The sequence below is a fragment of the Canis lupus genome, chromosome 1 (genome assembly GCF_011100685.1).
Source record: "Canis lupus familiaris isolate Mischka breed German Shepherd chromosome 1, alternate assembly UU_Cfam_GSD_1.0, whole genome shotgun sequence".
NCBI classification, from domain to species: Eukaryota; Metazoa; Chordata; class Mammalia; order Carnivora; family Canidae; genus Canis; species Canis lupus.
In genome coordinates this window covers 90,805,935-90,825,817 of record NC_049222.1, presented here as the reverse complement: position 1 = coordinate 90,825,817, position 19,883 = coordinate 90,805,935, and positions in this window count along the sequence as shown.

Sequence of the window (19,883 nt, the reverse complement as noted above, 5' to 3'; positions counted from 1 at the left end):
GATAATGTGGCTTTGCTTTAAGCTGAGATACTTCACAAAGCATAAACAGGAGATTTAAATTCAGCTGAGGTTTCTGGAAGTTAAGAACGCAGCAGGAGTTACCATTTAGGCAACAAACACCACAAGGTCCTAGTGTAGCTTTTCTTCCAGTTGCACACGTAATACTTTCCCATTTCCTTAGATCCTTTTCATTAAGTTAGACCTTTCATGCCAAGCTTTCCCTGAACTCATCCCTGGATTGTGTGTGGGGTGGCATTTGGTGGCTGACAGATGAAATACTTTAATGCACCTCCTCTGTAGCCACAGCACCCCCCCAGGAATTAGCCCCCTGTTAAGTCTCCCAGTAGCACCATGCTATGCATTGCTAAGAATTAACTTGTTTCCGGAAGGAAGGCATATATATCCTCCTATCATAAGCGATGGAGGAGAGATCATCATACTATTCAGAATTTTTGCTGCTTCCAGACAAAAGTCACTCCTGAGATGTGCCACTTAACCCATGCTCGCTCAAGAACTACAAATGATCTTTTATTTCTATCAGTATCGCAGTCACTCTCACATCCTCACAGAGACACCTCAGATGTCTACCACCCCCACCCAGGCATGGAGTGATGGCAGAAGCATATGAGGAAGTCAGTTGACTTCTTGACCCTACCCAATCATTTGGTGGCTGTCACAGGGATACCAAATGTGAAGCAGAAGGTTGTCAGAGATGAGCTGGGCTCAGAAAGAAGTTCTGAGGGCACAGAGAGCCTAAAGAGCCTCCAGGGATCCATCCATCTTCCTGAGGAGCCTTGTGATCTGCACTTTAGAATCAGGTGCGCCATCTTGAGAAACCATCCCACATTCCAAGCAAAATTAGTTTAATGTTCCCACGTAAAAAAAAATGTCCCAAGCCAGGTGGAGGATCATTATATGAGCGCACACCGTGGAACTAAAAAGGTTTGCATGCTGCTGGAAGGAATTTATGGGGAAATTTATTACAGATCCACTTCTTATGTAAATCGTGTCACCATATGATGATGAGCTCAGTGAGAGTTGCAAGGGCAAGAAAGGTTATTGGGCCAAATATCATTAGGGTTTTGCCTTTGAGAAATAAGATATTCTTCATCCAGATAGTCTTATGAATCCCAAGGAGGGGAAGGAGGGCAGAGGGAAAAAAAAAACCCTCTGTAAGGGTAGGAAAGGATAACTCCTTTGCCTTTCTGAGAAGTCCATATATTTCTAAGTTCTTCCTAAAAAGGGAGCTCAACTAGAGAACAGGACGGATAAAGCGAGCCAAAAAATGGCACAGGCTGGCAGACACAGCAGAGCTGAGAAGTAACCAAGAACTGTCAATTCTTGGAGAGTGGGAGCCCTTTTATACCACAAAGACCCTGAGTAATGGACGTGTGCAGTAAAAGGACAGAACAGCAAAATGCCAGAGCATGGACTGGGAAGATTAACAGGTCCAGAGTCGAATTCTAGCTCCATCATTTCTCATTTGCACTTCTAATAAAAGAAAGAAACAGAAAACAACAACGGCCAGATTAGGTGATCCCTGTACTCCATGCTTCCACTAACACCCATTTCACCCAAACTAGAAGCCACTGAACTTGCCACAAGATGCTAGAGGGCCCACTCCAAACACACCAGTGCAATTCTCCTCCTTACACTCCATCCCAACCACAGTGGCCTCTGTATTATTCCTGGAACCTGCTGAGTACATTCTTGCCTCTGAGCCTTTGCACAAGCTGTCCCCTCTCTCTAGAATGCTCGCTCTCTGATCCTCATACATTGCTCCTATTTTTGCTCACATATCAGCTTATCAATAAAGGCTTATCTATCTAAAATGAAAAGGCCCCCCACTCACCCCTCTCTACTATGCTCCAAGACTTCCTATTCTCTGTGCTCTGTTTCATTTTTCTCTGTACTTATTACCAACTAAAATAATATATAGTCATTTATTATATATTGTCTCATTGCACACAAAGATGCATACTCCATAAGGACAGTTTTTATCTACTCTATTCACTGCCAAACTCCTAGAACCTAAAACAGTGCCTGGCAACAGGCAGCGCCTATGTGAATGGATGCCTACTATGACCACCTACTATGTGCCAGGCACTTTCCATAGGCAAGTTTCTCTGAATTTCACTGCCAAGTACATGTAAACAATCTATTACACTCAAGTCTTGACTTAGGATAATCCAATCTTTAATAAATTTACAGTTCTTTAAACTCAGCTAATTATAGCCTTCTAATAATACACAGTGTTTAAATAAGATAACAGAAAATAAACTTCTGGCAATTGTTTGGGGAAATTTGTAATGCAGAAATAGATAACAGGGAGAGGATTCCTGAAAACAAAGTTTAGTGGCTTGTAGCAACAATAATGTTATTCTATTTCTCACTTTCCTGGGTGAAAAATTCCAGTAGGTCTCTGCTGGGTGATTCTTCTGTACCAAGTGACATTGCTGGAAGTTCCTCAGTGATATTCAGAGGTAAGATGGGCTTGTCAAGAGGCCAGCTCTGCTTCACTCACATGTCTGTTGGGTAGGGCTGATGAGGAGGGCTGGTGAGAAGGGATGGGAAGGACAGCTTACCACAGGGTCTCTGGAACTGATGCTTTGTCTTCAAGGTTAGTAAATCTGATTAGAAAGCAATTCAAAAAAGAAATCCCAAAACGTTGTGAGCAATGGCAGTATTACTGAAATGGTATATGGTTCCCAACAAAGAGAACATCTTCATGTCCCAGTTCTGTAGGCCTCCTGAAACAGTCATCTTGTAACTTGATTTCACACTTCACATATTTAAAACTTAGTCCTTCAAAATAACTGACGTGGAGAAGAAAAAATTGTCTCTAGGCATAACTATGATGATGAAAACTTCATTTTCTGAACTGAGAGTCAAACTCAGCTGGACATACCTTTAAATTTAGCCACGATTTAAGCCAACACACTAACCTTTCATGACCCCAAAACAACAACATGATGAAAAATAAAAAGACAAAATAGTAAATGCCCATCTTGGCTGTTTTCTACATTTTAAAGGTGGGCATTTTGTTTTCTGATGTGTGATCTCAGGGTAGTGAGACTGAGCCCTGAGTTGAGCCTGTGTCCAGCTCTGCACTCAGTGTGGAGTCTGAGACCATGACCTGAGCCGAAACCAGGAGTCAGATGCTCAAATGACTGAGCCACCCAGGCGCACCTGGATATGATAGTTTCTTAAGAAAACAGTAAGGACTGTTTTCAAGCACAGATCCACCACCTCATCTCTCACACCTTCCCATGCAATAGTGGGGGGTTTGATTCAAGGAAGGGCAGAGAAGCAAAAAAACCCCTGCATCTATTTTATTTAAAAAACAAAATCCTGACCCACAATTTCACCTATAAGTACATTCAGAAATACCTATCAGAACTTTCCCCCAGTAGAAAGTCTCTGTCTTTTGAAGAGCATCTAGACATGCTCTTCCATTTGCTCAGCTACAATAAAGCATTGATTCTGCTACACATGACAGGATACAAGGCCAAATCCAACAACGTGCACTGCGTTCCCATTTCTGTGTGCAGGCAGGTCTCCAGGAGCTCTGGGGAGAGCCAGGGGAGGATGCCAGTGTGCTGGCAAGGGCAAAGCTGGCCCAGGAAGGCTTGGCACCTGCAGTCCACCCACCTGGTCTACTCCCTCATCCTCTGTGTCCATGAGCAGCACTCTTAATATTCTCTTCCCTCCTCTAGGTCCTCACATATGGATTGAGAATTTTTTAAAGATTTGTTTATTTGAGAGGGGGAGAGGGTCAGAGGAAGAGAATCTTCAAGCAAATCCCCTCCTCTACCAACTACAGAGCCCAATATGGGGCTCAATCCCATTACCCATGAGACCACAACCTGAGCCAAAACCAAGAGTCAGATACTCAATCAACTATGCCACCAGGCACCCCTGGATTGAAATTTTTTACGAAATCTGCATCCTTGACAAAAAGTTTACATACTTTCCCAATTTGTCTTATCTGCAGATGCTGTCTTAGCAGCAATACTTAAAATAATGACAATTAAAATTAAGTTATCAATTTCTAGGTGTCAGAACTCTTCTAAAAGTCTTACATGTACTAATTCACTTAATCCCTATGGTAACTCTGAAACATAAGTCCCATTACTATCTCCATTTTTCAATGAGAAAATTGGAGTTCAGGACCTTGGAAGTCTACTTAGAATCACTCAGATAGGGGCACCTGGTGGCTCAGTGGGTTAAGTACCTGCCTTCATCTCAAGTCATGATTCTAGGGTCCTGGGATCCAGCCCCACATCAAGCTCCCTGCCCAGTGGGGAGCCTGCTTCTCCCACTGCCTCTCCCTCTCCCTGCTGCTCCTCCTGTTTGTGCTCTCTTTCTCTGTCAAATAAATAAATATTTTTTTTAAAAAGATCACTCAGACAATAACAGTGAATCTGGTAGTTGAGTCCAGACCTTCTGATCCAGAGCTACCATTCTTAATACTATGCTAAACTACATCCACAAAGACACTAGCCATGATTTAAAAGCATGGTCTTGTTTTAATCTGCTGTGATAAATTATGAATTTGATAATGAACCTGTGCACAGATCATACTATGCCATGAAATTCAGACTCCATTGCCACTTTCATTTCCAGGAATCCCCAGCACCTATGAGGATGTCTGGTCCACCTGCCTGGGTTTAACTCCTAAATTCCTGTTTCCACCCTGACCCTATCACTGAATTCCATACTTCTCTAACCACCTGTAAATTCAATATAAACTTCTGGAATTAAAGACTCTTTGTCTTTTCTGTTTACTGATATATCTGAATCACCAAGAACAGTATTTGGCACATGGAAGGCACTCAATAGGTATTTTTTGAATGAATAAATGCACATCTAAAAGGAATCTTAAATTAACAAGGCCAAAATAAAGCTTTTCACTTCTTTCCCCTAAAAATATGTTCCTCCATAATCCTTGATCCATCTTCCCAATTGGTAGGCCCAAACCCTCAGAACCATTCCTAACTGCTCTCTGTGTCATCTCCATAGCCAATCCACCAGCAAAAAATATTTCTCCATTTCCAAAGTGCACCCCCAATCCTCCCACATCTCCCCGTCTCCCCAACTAGCCCCAGGTCCAAGCCAACCACTTCTCATCTTCTTGCGGGCCCCCGCATCCATTCTCTCTCAGGCCTGTTTCTAAAATCCACCCACTTCTTAGACATCTCTTCCTGCTTAAATGGCTGGTCATTACACTTTAAACCAAATCCAAACTCCTTTCTTGCCTTGTAAAGGCCCTGTGTGACCTGGCTTCTCCCACCTCTCTCAACTTCCTTGCCATGCTCCTTAACACATGGACCAATCTCTCCTTCCTTCTACTGTTGGCATACATGAGGCCATTCCTACAGCTACACTGAGTAGGGGCAGTGAGTATAAAACACGCTATGTTTATACATGTGTCATATGTATGCATAAGAAACAAAGTGTGCGTGTGTATCTGTTAATTCTAATTTATACTTTAGAGGCAGTTAGCATTTAAAGTTCCTCTATCAGATCTCAATACCCCAAGACTAATTAAGTATAAAATATAAGACATCTTAATCAAGAATCAGTACTTTAAGTGTTGGTTACTTAGCACTTAAAATACTCTTATCCAAAAGCCAAATGAATTACCAAAAAAGATACCTGATTATCATTGGCACAATGAAAGGACTTCAATATAGTAAATGGTTGGATATATAAAAGTTCCACCCCTCTGAAGTAAATAAGGTACAGAGATCTGGCCAGTACCATCACTCAAGTACCATCGCTCAGTACCATCGCTGCACATTGTAATGTACCCTAAGGTCTAAGAGCTATGAACGAGTCAGTGACCATGTCTGTGTGCTATACCCCACCTCCTGGACAGTCAGGAGTAAAGACTCAAGACCCCAACTTACTTTGATCTCCCTTGGTGATCAATGCATAGCAAAATAATCTATTGAATGTTTTTCATTGGAAAGCCTGAAACAATCTCCTTAAAGTTTCTGCATTTGCTGTTCCTTCTGCCCAGAATGTCTGCAGGCCATCCATTAAAAACTTGGTAACAGATTACTCAGCCATTAGAAATGACAAATACCCACCATTTGCTTCGACCTGGATGGAACTGGAGGGTATTATGCTGAGTGAAATAAGTCAATCGGAGAAGGACAAACATTATATGGTCTCATTTATTTGGGGAATATAAAAAATAGTGAAAGGGAATAAAGGGGAAAGGAGGAAAAAATGAGTGGGAAATATCAGAAATGGAGACAGAACATGAAAGACTCCTAACTCTGGGAAATGAACTAGGGGTGGTGGAAGGGGAGGTGGGCGGGGGGTGGGGGTGACTGGGTGACGGGCACTGAGGTGGGCACTTGATGGGATGAGCACTGGATGTTATTCTATATGTTGGCAAATTGAACACCAATAAAAAATAAATTTATAAAAAGAAAAAAGATACTGGAAAAAAAAAAAAAAGAAAGTTCTAAACAGCTTATTACTGACTTCCTTTCCCCCAGCCCTTTGTCTGGACAACAGCTCTCTGGAAATTCCTCCAATGCAAAAGCACACCCTAGGCAAGCCCCAAGCCTCCCAGCCCTAAGTGGCCTCGCAGAAGGGAAATTTTCAAATGGGTTTCTTTCTAAGGGAGGAGAAACTTTGCTGCTCCACCCAAAGGTTCCACTTCCATGGAGGGACAGGAGACAGGGTAGGTTATTACTCTTTAATGCTTGTCAGGTGCCCAGCCAGTTTAGGGCGGGATCAAAGAAAAGAAAAGGTATGAATGCCCATCATATGTGAGTGGCTGCTATTAAGCATTACTAACTATCTCTTGCTGCTATAATTCCGTATAACAACAACCACATAGCCCCAGTGACATACAACAGTATGTGTATTAGTTGTGCATCGGAGGTCAAGTGGAGGTCAGCCGGCTATTGGCTGGGCAACTGGGGATCTCAGCTGTGTATGTCTCTCTTCTTTCCAGAGGCTTATCCAGGCAATTCTCATGGCAATGGCTAAGCAACAAAAGAGAGCAAGCCCCACCTCACAAGCACTTTTTAAACCTTTGTTTGCATTATATTTGCTAACAGTCCATTGGCCCAGAGCAGCAGTTTGCTGGAGCTGGCTCCTCAAGCCTGTAAGCCAACTGTTAAACCTGGGATTCCCCTGCTACCCCAAAATAGGTTCCTATGAAATCTTTTGAAGTCAAAATGGCATAAAGTAGAAAAGCAATTACCATCAATTTTTATGAAAAAAAGGTTTAGCATTTCCAGGCCCCAAAATAACTTCTCTCAGGATTTCCTGATACCTTAAGACACATCTTGCTAAGGGATGCACAAAATAAAAGGGAGGTAAGGCACACATTCTCAGACACAATGCAAAGCCATGATGGCTTGAGGCTGAGATGCAGAGTGGGGTTCCTGAGGAGGGAGCTTGGTGGGACCACTCCCCCTGCTTGGGGTGCAGGCTGCTCTCTAGTGACCCAGCTTGCTGCAAAACAAATGCTCAACACTGGTTTTTGTTTTTCAACCTCTTTTCTTAAAAGTGAAAATCCTCTCCACATTTATCTCAGTTACTGAAGACGGGTAATGATGTAGGCCTTTCCTAAAAGTTAAATGGCAGAATGTGAACTTCTGAAGAACAGGGGATACCTACATTCAGTGACTTCTGAGAGTCAGCTACAATAGCACTAGTAGATAGAAATTTTTTTTAAAAAAAATCAGGGAACCCTACAAATCACGTTACGCCAATCTTATTTTTTTTTCTTCCCAGAGAGCTGGTACACATGGCTGAGCCACATGGCAGAGGTCAGAGTGAAGGAGCAAGCCAGAACACATGCCCAGAGGGAAGGGCTCTGTAAAGTTACAAGGACAAGGGAGTAGATGTGGGGAGTGGTCAGGAAGGAGAGGAGGGCCCATTTTGGCATTTATCACAGGTACTCAACAATGCCAGAAGAACTGAGTTTTTTCCAGGCTCTAGTAAGTGTGGGACCAGTCAAATCACTTTTTATTGTTACTTATTTTTTGTTTTTTTATTAGTCAGGTCACTTAAGTCTCATGCTGATTCATTTTGGCAACCTTGCCTCTCATAAAGATTCATGTGGTCTTGGATGCTAAAAGAGCATTCTAAGTCTTTCCAAGGACTGTGGCTAATAAAAAACAGGGACCTGTTTCTTTATGCCTGTGAGCTCCAAGTGCTCAAGGGTTGAGATCTCAACCACTGAAGATATGGAAAAATATCTGGGAGAAATGAGAGGTGGAATTCATCCAAAATCAAACAAGTAAGAGCTGGGAGGAGGTCTCACGAGCTCAAGCCCATGACCACATCCTTCAGACAATCAGGCTTTTGAGCAGGCCCAAGGGCACAATACAGAAAACATGAAAAAGTCAGGTGAATCACCCCATTGCTGTCCTCGAAGACTCCCTCCCTCTCTCATTTGTCAAGTAAACTTTACCTATAATTTGTCAGCTAAAGTATTAAACTGCTTCTCTTACAACTTAATATGGTCCATTACATATTGAACAGGAAGTTGGGTTGTAACCATTTTACCCTATGCTGCCCCTGGACTAGCTGAGTGAGAAAACACAGTGTGTTAATTAATGACACAAAAAGTGTTGTGGCCCAGTGCAATAGAGAGCTGCTTTCACCTTGATGTAACTTGTACTTGCAAAAAGAGCTTTCTTTTTTTTTTTTTTTTCAAATAAAAAAGATTTTTAAAAGTTTATTATGAATTCTTCATAGTTCACGTATTTATTATAAACAATCTAAAGAGTCCTCCAGTAAAGAAACCACTTGACTTTAATTGCTCTCTAAATATATTTGATCATGAAACCCTATTAACATCCTACAGAATTACTTTTCCTCAGAACACACTTTGGGAAAAAGCCTGACAATAGCGCTGAAAAGGGTTTTGTAGGGAATTATATATAGATTTCTACTCCTTCAGCATTCAAGATGCTAAATAACTAAATATATGCATTTAAAATGTTCACAGACACTGCCAAATTGCCATTCAAAGAAATTTTTATCAGGGGGTGCCTGGCTGGCTCAGTCACAAGAGCATGTGACTCTTGATCTCGTGGGTTGTGATTTTGACCCCTGCATTGGGTATAGAGATTACTTAAAAATAAAATCTTAAAAAAAAAAAAGAAAGAAATTGCATCAATTTGCACTTCTATTAGTAGTGTATGGGTGAGCTTGCTCCTTTATTAACTTTACCAAAACTTTATCAAATAATTTCATTTTTGCCAATCTGATTGGTGAAAGTTGGTATCTTCCACATGCTTGCAATGACTGCTTCTGCTGTTACTACTTACTACTAATATTTGAGTGCTTACTACCAGTCAAATATAGTGTTAAGTACTTTATCTACCCCTCATAACCACTATGGAGGGTAGGTAATATTGTTGTTGCCATTTTACATATGAGGAAACAGATTCAGAGAAGTTAAGTAACTTATCTGAGGCCATTCAGTTGGTTAGCAATGAAAATGGGACTCCAGTAAAGGAAGACTGGCCAAAAGTCTAAATTCATAACCATTATTCTATCCTGCCTAAGAAAAGGTTGTTCATTGCAGTACTATTTGTAGCAGCAAAAGACTAGAAAAAAATCTAAATATTCATCAAGAGAGGAATATTAAATAATCATGGTGTATTCATATAATGGAGTTATAGGAAAGTATTAAAAATAAGGTGTCCCTATATGTTCTGAGATCACAAGCTCTCCCAAATATATAAAATTTTAAATTTTTTTTAATTTTTAATTTTTTATGTTTCTTCTATTTTCTGATTTTTAAATTTTTTTTTATTTTTTTATTTTTTTTATTGGAGTTCAACTGGGTGTTATGCTATATTTTGGCAAAAAGAGCTTTCAAACAGTGTATACCTATCTTTGTTGGGGCTGCTATAACAAAAATACCCTATCTTGGATGGCCTAAAAAGAGCAATTTATTTCTCATAGTTCTGGAGTCTGGAAGCCTAGGATTGAGTTTCAGCATGGTTCAGCATAGCTGGATTCTGGTAAGAGCCCTCTTCCTGTTTTACAGAGAACCTTCTTCTCCCTTTCTCTACATATATCACAGAGAGAGGCAGGCAGGCAAGCAGAAAGGAGAGAAGGAAGCCAGCTCTCTGGCTTCTTATTATAAAGACACTAATCCCATCATGAGGGCTCCATTCCCCTGACCTAATCACCTCCCAAAGGCCCCACCTCCAAATACCATCACACTGGCAATTGGGGTTTCAAGGTTGGGGGACACATTCAGTCCATAAAAATACCACATCCTCATCTTAAAGAGTTACATTCAACATTAGCACATGGAAGTCTTGCGTAAGGAAAACCATTTCACCCTGCATAGCTCAGCATTCCCCCCTTATCTGACCACAGAACCTTGGAATACGCATCGCCATGACATGGGACACCACTGATCTGGAGGACATGGTTTGAGACTGTCCTGGCCCCAGAGGGATGCTAGAAAAGGGGTTCTAGGGACCCAGAGGACCACTAAAGAGCAGAGAGTACAACAAAGAGTCTCCAAGGATGTTTCATAGCAACCAACCAGGCTCTTTGCCTCCAGGGGCTAGAAGAATAATCTCCAAGTTAAAATACAAAAATTAACTTTTCAATCACACTCATGTCCTTTATGTGTTAAAACGGATCTCTTGCACAACATGGTCAGAGACCCAGCTGCCACCTTCAAACCAGCCCATCAACGAACAGAAAAAAAAAGAGCATAATAAAGCACACACTGGCCATTAAAGATGCTCATCGCTTCCACTCATGTCATCAGCTGGAACAGCAACACAGCCACCTCTAACTCCAAGTGCTGAAGGAAGTGAAGTGCAATCTGTATGTGTTTCCTGGGGCTGCTGTAACAAATTACTACAAATCTAGCAGCTTAGAACAGCACAAACTTCTTTTATGGGTCTGGAGGCCAGAAGCCCACAGTCAGTATCACCAGACTGAAATCAAGGCACTGGCAGGACCACGTTCCCTGAGGGGCTCTAACTTCTTGCCTCTTTCATGCTGCCAGTGACTGTTAGCATTCCTTGGCTTGTGCGCACCTCACTCTGGGTTTCAAGGCCAGCATTTTCAGCATCTTCACATCTCTCTCCATTCAGTCATCACATGGCCTCTTCTCTACTTATGTCAATTCTTGCTGTGCCTCTCTCTTACAACATACGTGTGACTGCATGGGGTCCACCAGGACAATCTCCCCATCTCTAGATCCCTTATTTCATCACATTTTGTTTTTTTCCTTTCTTCAAATAAGGTAACATTTATAGCCTCCAGGAATTAGGACCTGGTATTTTGGGGGGCCATTATATAGTCTAAAGAAAGAGAACTGCAATACTGTATTTATGAGCAGCTCTAATGACTATCATATTCTATTTTAGTCTTTCCTCTCACCAGACCTTCTGGCTTAAGTGCACAGGGTTCTAAGCACTTTGTTCGTCTATAACTCAGCATTCATTCCATTTCAGACAGAGCCAGAAATGTACATACTCAAAGACCTACTTGTCCAGCACTCTCCTCTATAACTGGATAAGTTAGAGCTCAGAGAACATGTGTCCAGAATCACACATCAATTTTGAGATGAAAATAGAACAGAGGTCACCAGACTTGTAGTGAGCCAGCAACTACTACACCATACTCTGTTGGCTGTCTGGTTAGCCCCTGGGTGGGTAGCCTGATCTTTGCCCTCTGATGTATTTCTTCCATGGCAACATCCTCCCCAACCTACGTCACTCTGTCACCTAGCCATTTTCTTCAGAATTATCACCATCTAACATTTTATGTATATTTATATTTATTGGTTTATTGTCTGTTTCTGTTCACCAGCACATAAACTCCATGACTGCAAAATCTTTGTATTGCTCACTGCTGTATCTCCAGGGTCTGTATCAGCACCTGGCACATAACTGACATTAACTATTTGTCAAATGAATGAATAAATGAATCTAGAGAACGTCCCAATTGTTTATGTAAAAATTTGGCCATCATGTTAATTTTTTGAATGCCTGTTAGTAGCATCTGGAGTCTAATAATGGATATCGTTTTCTACTTGCCATTAATATGGTTGCCATTTTAAGCCTTTTGTATTTATTCTGTGATTTTATATTTTAATATTTATATATTTGCAAACTATGTAAGATGGTGGCCTTTCTCCCTATGACAGATGGGAAGCCAGTCCAGGACTCCGACTAGATGAGAGGCAAGATGGGAATTATGTGTAGATCTAGGCACGGTATGGAATAAGCCTAATAGAAAACTAGCTCTCCTAGCAATCCAGAAGTTACAAATGGTCAGTAAACTTGCTATGGACTGAACTGTGACCACAATATAACTAATTTGAGCTTCAAAGATTCAAATATTTACCTCAATGAGTCACTGCAGGGCATGACTGTGTAAGTTCTAGGAGGCTAGAGAGGGGTATGTTTCTGGAACATGGGGACTATTATAACAACAATAAAGGCTCTTTTAGAGACAGCAGTTCAGAAGACATCAAATGCTATGAGAGCAATAATAAGTAAAATTAAATGGAAAGTGCTATGACAGTGAATTGTATAAGTTATCTTGACTAGACATGGGGGTTCTACTAAGAGATTCTGATTTAATTGTTTTAGGCATAGCCGGAGCATCCAGATTATTCAAAGGCCCCTAGGAGCAGCCAAGATTAAGAACCCTGATGTACAAGAAGAGGTGCTATCATCAGAGGAGAATATCTAATCCCTGTATAATCAAAACCCCATTCAGCCTTAATCTGAAACCCTTTTGCTAATCTGCCTGTTTAAAGACAGAATGCAGAAACTTTTAGGAGGTATTTATCATTCTCATTAAATAGAATATAATGAAATCTTAGAATAACTAGGACAAGAAAATAATTGGGAAAACCTTGAAAACCTAACGACATTTCAATATTAGCAATGTTCTATTAATCATCATCAATCAATACCATTATCACTAGTTAGGCACTTTGTCCTAACCCTCTAAACAGGTATTATGTTATAAAGTGCTTGAAAGAAGGCAGAGATGGGCCACTAATATGTGTTGTCCTTCACTGCTCTCTGATAGCTCAGACTGGTGGCAACATCTACTGGAACAGCCTCTCCTTCAGTGTATCGAATGACACACATCTGCCTGCAGAGCATGAAAATTTACAAAATAGTGGAGCTTTCACCTGCTTTCTTGGCACTCATTTTACAGTTTCTTAATCTGCCATTGCAATTTTATAAAGATGATCACCTTGAGTATGAATGAAGAGGATGGAAAAGCACCCAGGCCTTATGTTTTTAAGCAATTCAATGACTCATCAGCTGTGTGATTTCTGGCAAGTTACTCAGCCTCTCTGAGCCTCATTTTCTTCATTATTCCCCATATTCCTCATTATTCCTAATATTCCTCTAAAACTGGACCAATAATACCAACAGTCCAGGCACAATATAATGATAAAATGAGATCTCATTGCTAGAGTACTAGGTATTCGAGTGTCTGGTACCAGGTGAGCACTATGGAAACATTAGCTGTTATGGTTATTCCATTGGTATTATTCTACAGGGTACAAATGGGGACACTGCCACAGATAAACCTTGTCTGCCTAACAAAAAAAGAAGATTAAGAAGTCTTTGTCTCTTCCCTTCTAGTCAGTCCAAAGTTTATCTGGGAGAAAAGATTCAGGTCAGTGATCTCCATGAAGGCTAAAAAGTGCTGAAATTAGCAACTCCTGACTGTCAGCTCTGGGTCCTTGCATCATCTTATGTTTTTCTCAAATAGATGCTCAGAGCCAGAAAGGATCTTGAATACCTCAAAACCCAGCACATTCTGAGTAAGAAAGAAATGGAGTCCCAGAATCTAATCGATACTCAGGACGTGCTGGATACCATCTACTTACCTAGTCAGAATTAGCCACCAGACTCTGAACACATCTACAGTAACACTTTATATTCATACAGCCCTGCACAATTTATAAAACACAACTCTCACCACAACCTCTAAAGCTAGGCTTCTTGACCTTGATGCTCATGACACTTGGTGCCAGATAATTAATTCTTCATTGTAGGGGCTGCCCTGTGCCATGGAGGATGTTTGCTTGCCCCCTCAGCCTCTCTACTCACTAGATGCCAGGAGCCCCCCAGTCCCCACTCCAGCCAACCAGTTGTGACAACCAAAAATATCTCCAGACGTGGTCAAATGTTCCTGGGGGACACAACTGACTTCCCAATGAGAACAACTGCTCTTGAGATAAGACAGTAGGCATACAATGAAGCTCAGAGAGATCAAGCAACTCACCCGAGGACACACAAGCCAGGAACTAGCAGAATGGGGAGAGTAGGGGTAGCCACAAGGAAATGAAAGACAATAGTAAACAGAAGGTACGTATATGGGTTATTAAAGAGCTGCGGAAGGGGAGGTTGGTGGAGGGGTTGGGGTAGCAGACACTGAAGAGGGCACTTGATGGGATGAGCACTGGGTGTTATACTATATGTTGGCAAACTGAATTTAAATAAAAACAAATGTAAAATATATATATATATAATTTAACTATATATATATATATATGTATATATATGTTATTAGTCTGATAATTTTTCCATGTTCCCCTCTGCTCTGTGAAGGTTGACTTGCATTCTTTCTGATTCTCTCTTGGAAAATAAAATATGTATATAAACAAGAACTTGAAAAGTCTGATGAGGCCAACTGTTTCAAACATGAAATGCATGAATTATCTATATTTTCATCACAAGATACAGAAAGTGTGAGTTTACTGTAATTATTTTTAGATGAGACCACTTGAAAGTAAATAACCCACAGGGTATTTTGTATACATACTTGAGTTACCCCCGCCCCTTGTATTCACTGAAGTCGAATTCTTCTAGGGGCACAGTTTTCACCCAGCTCAGGGAGAGGTGATTCTGTTTTCGCACTGGAGATAGAAAAATCCTAGTCCAAATGGCGCCTAATTTCCCTAAGCAGTATTACAAATGTTCAACTCAGCTGTTCAAATCAAAGTCGTCAGAAACTACTTTAACAACCAGTAGAATGAGGAACTAATAATGCTATCATAGGTGTGGATAAGAATGTGAAGGCTGAGAGAAAATGGAAATAAGAGATCTGACTTTGTCAAGGTGAACGATGTTATCTTGAGTAAAAAGCTACCATGGTCTGCCCGCTGGCGGTGCAAAGGTATTGGATTACTGGCAGAATGGCTCTGGACATGACCCATACAGCGAAGACAGTTTTCCCCTGGGTTCCCTCCACAAAGAGGCACTTCTATACGGTCACAGCCCTGCACTGTTGAGAAGCCTCTACTACTTTGTTTCTTTAGCTCCCTGGCTATGCCCTACTAGAGCAATTTCTGTAGCAGCACAAAAGACAGCCAAGAAGCAGGGAAGTAAAATCTGCAGACACCTGAGGGATCTTCCAGTTGGCAAAAGACCAGAAATAAAATTAAATTTAACATACAGAGGAGTAAGCAAACCTAGACGAAAGCAGGCCCAAAAAGAAGGGTAAATGAAATACCCCATTTACCTTAAGCCTGGGAAGATTGGATAGGATTTTAAGATTCAACCAACCAGAAAAAGTTAGACCTAATCCTTTGGCACAGCCACAAACTGAGGTATTTTTCAGCTAGGTGTCCCTCTGCAACATATGGTTTTTCTCTGAGCCTGTGTCACCATCTGTATGTTGGGGATAAGATGGCCACTGCAAGGATTAGATGAGATTGTGTAAATTGTTTAGGACACTGTCTGACACAGTGGAGTCATTCTGTAATCGTCTTCCTTCTTTTTCCAAACCCACACTGGAACTAGGAAGGCCAAAAGATGTCCTTTTGCTTCTAATCTCCAACGTTTTATCGTCATCTCAAGACTATGAATTTGGCCCTGGATTTGGACCCTGAGAAAGGTCAGTTCCTCCAGCCAGACCCTAACTGCTGCTGCACAGATATATCAGGAAAGGGTATGAGTCCTCCCTGGTACAGTGGGGTACCCAGTCCAGAGCCTCGGGTCCCACTGGGCTCCTCACCCTGGGGGAAACATGTACTGCAAAGAAATCAGATGAGATACAGAGGTGCTTGAAGCCAAAGTAGAAACATCAGAGGACAAAGTCAGGGGGATCTGGGGAGATGCCTGGAGCAGCCTTCACTTGTTACCCAGAGAGGAAGATCCTCAGCCAACTCTCTGTGTTCCAGACAGTGACCTGCTGGCTGATACTTACATTTTTAGAGCTAAAGACAACCATAAATGCCATAAAGTCAGTAGCTTCATAATTTTCAAGAAGAAAAGTGAGATCAAGAGAGTTATGATTTTCCCCGAAGACACATGGCTAGAAGAGCTTTTAAAAATTGACAAACTGGGACACCTGGGTGGGTTAATGGTTGAGTGTCTGCCTTCAGCTCAGGTCGTGATCCCAGGGTCCTGGAAGCAAATCCCACATCAGGCTCCCTGCAGGGAGCCTGCTTCTCCCTCTGCCTATGTCTCTGCCTCTCTCTCTGTGTCTCTCATGAATAAATAAAATCTTTTAAAAATTGAAAAATCAAAAAACTCAACAGCTTTGTCTCCAAAAGAGACAGAACTTGCTAACAGAACTTTCTCCATAGCTATGCTCTTCATGGGTCTCTGCTAAAGAACCACCTGTTTCAGGGAGGAGACAACCAAGTACTTACAGGCACTATGTCATCCTCCCACATCTCATCTTTTCACTCAGCAAAGTAATAATTACACTTGTAAAGATGAGGATGATAAAAAGCATCCCCCAGTAGCCCTTCCATCCTAGCCATACTAGAACAGAGTCCAGCAGGGGACAGACTTTATGTCACTGAAATGCAGAGACATCCACAAGGGTCTATACAGCGAGGTGTGGGCAGGGCTCAGGGTCACCCAGAGCCTAGGAGACATTAGCACCTCAGGGCCTGACATGGCCTGGAAGGAGACAGTATCCCTGGCGTCCCTGGGACTGCTGGAGCAGACTGACTGAACCCATTTGGAGGTTAGAAAGCATAAGATCACAGGTCCTACAGTCAATTGTCAATGCCCATTACCCAGAATAACTCCTAAGATACTGATGGACCCACCCTGGTGACGGAACTTGGGAGGGACCCTTCTCTAAGAGATTCTCATTCCCTTATTCCTAAGGGAATAACCAGACTGGGAGCCAAAAGAAGATAGCCTACAGGTAGGACATGAGAATTGAGAACTGGGCATCAGAGAAGATCAGAGAAGGGACTGTCACTCAAAGAGAAATGAACAAGAAGCCCCACAAATAGAGATGCCCCTCCCAGCAGTCCGCCACCCTCCAGTGTGAGGCAGAGAAACATTACCCCATAGACTACATGACTCAGGGATGAAGCCAGCCGGAAATGAGGTCACATGAAATAAGCCTCATGCTCAAGAACTGTAACAAGTATAGACACGTGTGGAGGGGAGGGTGGTGGTGCTGCAGCTGTAAGTACGAAAGGAAGCCCAAGCAGGGAGCCCAAGGAAAGGGGAGCTGGACATGCCTAAGAACCTGGATCTCAGTTCAGGAAAGGGAGTGCTCCTGCAGACCTTAAAAAGGGAGGACAGGACTTGGAGCTGCTGATAGCTGAGCACCCAAGCACAGATGAGTGCTTCATCCAATAGCTTCTCCTTTCATTTCGTCTTCACATGCTGAGGGAGCTCTTTTTGTTCTTGTTTTACAGAAAAAAGAAACAGACATAGGAAAGCTTAGTGGTTAAGGGCATAGGTGCTGGGGTGGGGGCAGCAAGAAGAGCATAGGTGCTGGGGAGCCTGGGGGGCTCATTCGGTTGAGCAATCAACTCTTGATTTTGGCTCAGGTCATGATCTCAGGGTCCTGGGACCAGGCCCCATGTTGGGCTCCAGGGCCAGCATGGAGTCTGCTGGAGATTATCTCCCTCAGCCTCTGCGCTCTTCCCCTGTTCACTCTCTCTAATAAAAATAAAATCTTAAAAAAAAAAAAAAAAAGAGCATAGGTACCAAAGGCACATTTCCTGAGCTACAATCTGCTGTGTGACCTCAGGCCAGTTCCCATGCCCTCTATACCTAAGTTTTCTCATGTATGAAATGAAGTTAGTAACAATGTCCACCTCCAAACATACCTTTACATACTCAAAAATACTTGCAAGGTGTCAATACTTGGTCAGTGTCTGCCACATAGAAGATGTGCAGCAAATGCTAGTTGCAGGGGCTGTGCACTGCTTAAATGCATACCGCTGATAAACAGAGAAACTTGGATTTGATTCCAGATTTGACTCCCAAGCTCATAAATGTTCTTCCCACTTGGCCATGCCTGCATCCTGTCCTAAGTGGCACAGACGTCACAAGGAACAGAAATCTCTGAGCCCTTCGGTGTCCCAGGCTCTCTTTCAGAACTTGCAGCTCTCTGTTCTTATTGTCTAAGGAACCTTGGGATTGGTTGCTCATTCTGGTTCCCCAGGACCCTCGGTTATGGGGAGGAGAGGGCTCACTGACTGGCACAACCAGGGAAAGTTCCGTGTCAAAGGGCTTGAATCTGTCCATGCACACTCTGAAGCTCTGCACACCCAGCCTTACATGAGACTCAGAAGCTCCTTCGTCCAGCAGAAGTGGTCAGAGCCGAGGCACTTCCTCTCACCCTCTCCGAGCCTATTGTCACCTGGCATCTCTGCCCGAGGCCAGGTGTCCCCCCATGAGGTCCTCCCTGACCCCACTACAACGTGTGCTCCCTGCAACCAGTGACTCCAAGGCTGCAGGAGAGATCTGCTCCTTCATCCTAATCCGGACCAGGAGTCTCAAGTCTGCCTTTTAACCCTAAACCAAACTAGGAGACTCCGGGTGCCCTGGTCTTGCAGGCTGTACGATGAGAGTCTCTGATAAACTCTCACAGAAGTTAGTGTTTGCTATAGAATGTGTCCCCCCCAAGTTCTTATGTGGAAGCCTAAACCCCCAATGTGACCGTGTGAGGAGCTGGGGCCTCAGGGAGGGATCAGGTCATCAGGATGAGCCTCATGAATGGGATGAGCGCCCTGATGTGAGAGAGAGGAGAGAAACAGTATGTTCGCCTCTCTCTCTCCTGCTCCCTCCGCCTTGGGAGGTGCGGAGAGACCGGGCACCTGCAAGCCAGGGGACCCTGAGCAGACACTGAATCCGCGGCGGCCTCCAGAACGGTGGGAAGCACACGTGTTGCTTGTGCCACGCAGTCTGTGCCGTGTGCTCACAGCAGTCCAAATGGGCAAAATCGCAGGAGAAGGGAAGGAGAGGGCCCTGGAAGATGCACCACAAAAGGCCAAGGCTGGGGGGCGAGAGCTGCTTTCCTGGGCCTCTCCACGTTCAGCCCTGAGCAATCCCCTGGCCCATGAGGGCTGAACGTGGGCCTGTTGCCAGAGGGTAAGTGCTGGTTCTGCAGTATTAATAGTCCAGACTGGGGCTCCCTGGGTGGCTCAGCGGTTTAGCGCCTGCCTTTGGCCCAGGCCGTGATCCTGGAGTCTGGGGATCAAGTATCTGCCTTCAGCTCAGGTCATGATCCCAGGGTCCTGGCATCAGTCCTTCATCTGGCTCCTTGCTCAGTCCTTCATCTGGCTCCCTCTCTCCCTCTGCCTGCTGCTCCCTCCTGCTTCAGTTCTCTCTCTCTCTTTCTCTCTCTCTCTCTCTCTCTCTGTGTCAAATAAATAAATAAATAAAATCTATTTTTAAAAATAGAATTATCACATACTATACTTCTTGTGCATGATACATCTAGATTTGTCCTAAAATATTTTCTGGAAAGGGGTCAAATAAATGATGGCTCGAGAATCAGTGATTCCAAGTCTCAGACTCAGTGATTCTTTGCTAATAACAGAGCCCCCCTCAAAACCCAACAAATTTAAAGTGCTGCCACAGTTAAGAAAACTAGTCATGGGATGAAGAGAATTCACATAGCAT